The following is a 5,000-nucleotide window of genomic DNA, read 5'->3' on the forward strand; positions in this document are numbered from 1 at the left end:
AGCTGGAATAAAACTTTAAACTTTAAATTTTAAAGAATTTTATAGACAAACAAATCAACTTACATCGACTTAATAACTTTATAGCTAAATAGATAATAAATCTATCACAGAATTTCATCGAAATTATACACTATCTTCAATCCCCTTCGAATTTCACGTGAACGTCCGTGACATCGAGATTAGAAAATAAAATCATGTGAACGGAAGTGCACGGCTAAGTAACAAGATGTTCACGGTACATGGATTCGTTTTACCACTTATCCTTGAGGAGAGAGAGAGAGAGAGAGAGAGAGAGAGAGAGAGAGAGAGAGAGAGAGAGAGAGAGAGAGAGAGATTTTAATGTCACTGTTCTTGAGATATTTTAATTGTTCAATACTTTTAATTTGTTTCCTTATTTCATTTTCCTCACTGGGCTATATTTCCTTGTTGGAGCCCTTGAGCTTATAGCATCCTGCTTTTCCAACTAAGGTTGTAGCTTTGATAGTAATAATAATAATAATAATAATAATAATAATAATATTAAAAATAATAATAATAATAATAATAGAAATAAAAATAATAATAATAATAATAATAATAATAATAATAATAATAATAATAATAATAATAACCGCCTGAACTAATGTACGTGACCCCTCAAAAAATGACGGCCAATTATTTAGATCGATATGCACGCACACGCAACCCCCTCTCTCCAAGGTAAGATGATCCCTTTCCCCCCTACCCAAGGGACGGGGAGAGACCGATTAATGTGCGTCTGGCAATTCTGCTGAGCGTGACCGGAAGTTGCTCTTTATTATATAGGGGATGATTCATTTCCAAGTGTGTTGTTTATACAGATTCTAGATCATCATGAATAGCCAGATGAGGCACCACTGGACATAGAAATAATAAATTTATTGATATGCAAATATTAGCTAAGAATTAAGTTCCGTCATCACAGACCTTGGGGTTTTTCCATAAGAATAAATTGAAGATTGCTTACAGTTTTGGTAACAACAAAAATCACAACAACAACAACAATAATAATAGAAATAAAATTAATAATAATAATAATAATGATGATGATGATGATGATGATAATAACAATAATAATAATAATAATAATAATAATAATAATAATAATAATAACCTGGCAATACAAATGCGCATTCTTAACTTCTTTTTTCAATTGATCAAAGAAATGTACTTGATTTTGTAACTTATCTGTAAATTTTCAAGGAAATGCAAATTAACCATATATGCACATATCATTACTTTACTTGACGTGAGTGAAAGTTAAGCCTATTTTACGATGCTTGTAGATTACAAAGGCTACTTTTGTATGGTTGTGGAACAGGCCAATTGTGTGGGTAGGCCTACTGGGGAAGCCATCTGCGCACACAATTCCCAATCCCATATTCACCTATTGTGAAATGGGTGAGCATTGTTCTTTGTGGAATGTATTTGTAGTTTCTTTTACATTTTATTTAAAAACAGATAATGCATAGTTTAAAAACATATTTATACGACCGCTAAAATATATATAGAGTACACACCAGGAAAGAGAATTCAAGCCTATTTTGGTGAAGTATGAAGTAAGACTATATTGAAATAGCTATGGAGTCGGCCTCTTTTGAACTGAATATGAAGTAAGCATGTTTTGAAATGAAAAAAAAAAGAAGCCTATTTCCAAATGCAAATGGAGAGTATATAGTAAAATGTATATGAAAGAAGTCTATTTTGAAATGTAAATGGAGTAAGTCTATTTTGAAAGGGATATGGAGAAAGCCTATATTGAAATTGGTAGAAAGTAAGCCTATTTTGAAATGGATGTGAATTAAGCCTATTTCAAAATAGATATGTAGCAAGCCTACTTTGAAATTGATAGAGTAAGCCTATTTTGAAATGGATGGGAATTAAGCCTATTTTAAACTTGATATGTAGCAAGCCTATTTTGAAAGGGATATGAAATAAGCCTATTTTGACATGGGTATGGAGCAAGCGTAATTTGAAATGAACATGAAATAAGCCTATTTTGAAGGGCGCAGAGTGTGCGGAAATAGAACAGATACGTAAAAACCTCTACGACATTGAATGAATATAAAGAACGCAAGAGCGTGACGAGTAATAAAGGGCCGAATAGATCTGTACGCCAAAGACTATCTTAACCGCTGACAAAACCGCCAAAGTCGTTGGCAGGAAACCAGCAGGAGTCACCTGGGAGAATAGGATTGAGCTAGGGAAAGTTTCCCAGGCCATGGGAAAACGACACTCCTGTACTCGTCGGTTTGTCCTTCTGGCATCCTGCTGTTTCATGGGGCTTTGGGAATGTCGTTAAGACCAACGTAAAAATATAATGTATACATACAGATTTGCACGTATCAATATTCGTCTGAAGTTTATTTCCAATCGTAATGTCTTATTTGGTTAGTGACATTTCAAAAGTATCATCTTGTAGATGATACTAATAAGAAATATTCAAATATATTATTACTATTAGCTAGGCTACAACACTAGTTGGAAAAGCAGGATGCTATAAGCCCAAGGGCACCGACAGAGACAATAGCCCAGTAAAGAAAGGAAATAGGGAAACACATAGAATAGTGTGCCGAAGTGTACTCTCAAGTAAGAGATCCCCAACCCAAGACAGGGGAACACCATGGTATAGAGGCTTTGGCACTACCCTAGAATAGAGAACAATGGTTTGATTTTGGAGTGTCCTTCTAGAAGAGTTGCTTACCATAGCTAGTCTCTTCTACCCTTACCATGTGGAAATTAACCACTGAACAATACACAGTAGTTAACCCCCTCAGAAAAGAAGAATTTTTCGATTATTTTAGTGTTGTCAGGTGTATGCGGAAAGCGGAGAATGTGGTGCAATGTACTATCTGGCCACTCAAAGGACCCAAAAACTCTCTAGAGTTAGTATCTCAACGGGTGGCTGGTGCCTTAGCCAACCTAGTGTCTACACATTGTAAAACCACAATTTTGCATACAATGATGACTTCCGTTAGTGGAGAAAAAAAAAAAAAAAAAAAAAAACTTCTGATTAAGTTATGGTTGAGTCAAAAGTCACTGCCGTGGGTAAGCTACTTCAAGGTGACCGAAACACCGCACAAATCTAACAATTTCACATTCATGGGAAAATAATGTATTGTTTTTGTAAGATTTAGAAATTTTACATTCATGGGAAAATAAGGCATTGTTTTTTATAAGTTTTAATTGGCTATTCATGTATGAAGATAACCACCCGTCTATTGCTAAATATATACATAGTGCTACAAAGGAACAATAGCAAAATGTTATTCTGTTAAAGAAAGCGATATAATTATATAAAATTATTCCAACGACAAATGCTGCCGTTTTTAGTCCAATGCAGGAGAAAGACCTCAGACATGTCAATTTATGCTTTGGGTTCGGCCAGTTTCCATCACCACGCTGGACAGCGCGGATTAGTGGATTAGTGATGGTGGGAGATTTTCGTCTGATGCCTCACAGCAAACCAACCTAGTATGGTTGGACCTGACTTGTACAGTTTTGCTTATCATGGCGATACTCAAACCCTTTCACCACATCAATGTATACCAACCAGAAAGGGTGAAATTATTAACATATACTTATATGTAAATCTTGTCCATAATATATATAGTCGAGAAATACTAATTTAGCTACATACTAACATCATAGAAAATCTAAATAAAACTGACTAATGATATACATGAGATAAACTTGTCTTAAGGATTTATCTTTTCTAGTAAGTAAAAGATCGAGCAATAATAAAATATTAACAGGAGAGAAAAGAATTGACGGCTATGAAATATGTAATCGTTCATTAAATTTTTTTTTTTTCAGTTTTCTTATTTCGGTCTATACTTTCGCATTATCTTAAATTTCGCGCTGAATGCAGAACTTCAATTATAATTATGGAAGAGATAGGAAAAATGATACAACTGCTAACACGTGTCTATGTTGGAATGAATAAAAAGGAAAAAATAAACCTGTCTCCTTTCCCTATCTCCCTCTCTTTCCTAAACACCAACATGAAAAATATTCCAATAAAGCAGTAACTCTGTTTACGGACAATCAAGATGGGTAAGGGAAAAAATTACAACACAGATAAATCGGACAAAATCCCTTTGACAAAACGACTTTTGCAACACTAATTTCTGCCTTTAAAAATGAATCGAATGATGGAGATTTTAGTTTGCTCGTGTTTTAATTAAGGAATCCTTTATATATTTAATCACAAAATGTCAAAATTTCTGTAATATCTATAATAATGGGGTCTCCTAAACCGTAATAATCATTAAAAATAATTACGTTTACAACACAATTTTTATTTATAAGTGACAAAGTCAGATAGTTTTGATCGAGTATGATTCTATAATCATGATTCGAATTTAATTACTGCCATAAGTGTGCTATGGGGACTGCACATTAAATTTTTATTAGGGTCTCTCTATCGGATACAGCTCCTTTCTTTGTCTATACATATATATACTAAATATACACATATATATACACACATATATATATTATACTGTATATACTAAATATACATGTATATTTGTATATATATATAAATATATATATAAATATATATATATATATATATATATATATATATATACAGTAAAATTGCAAAAACTGACAAGCAAACTTTATAGGAAATAAAAACTTTTATAGTTCAAACCCCCGGTATATTGATCATGCTGATAGCTACATGTCAGAAAATGACAAGTGAAGCTTGTAATGTAGCCATGAAAACGTCACTGTAAGACGAAATGCTTGAACTTGTTCCATGAATTTATAATGACTAGAGTTCAATGACATTTATCCGATACAGTATTATACTAACGAGGACCCTTTGATAAGGCTAACGAGGTGAGTCAGGTTTGAATATGCTTTTGAAAGCATACTTTGTTGAATATGATTTTTTCTTTTTTTCAAAATTATTTTGACAAAATAATCTGATACTGAAATCTCTTTTTGATATTTAAGGCTTGGAAGAACAAATT

The sequence above is a fragment of the Palaemon carinicauda genome, chromosome 26, assembly GCF_036898095.1.
Source record: "Palaemon carinicauda isolate YSFRI2023 chromosome 26, ASM3689809v2, whole genome shotgun sequence".
NCBI classification, from domain to species: domain Eukaryota; kingdom Metazoa; phylum Arthropoda; class Malacostraca; order Decapoda; family Palaemonidae; genus Palaemon; species Palaemon carinicauda.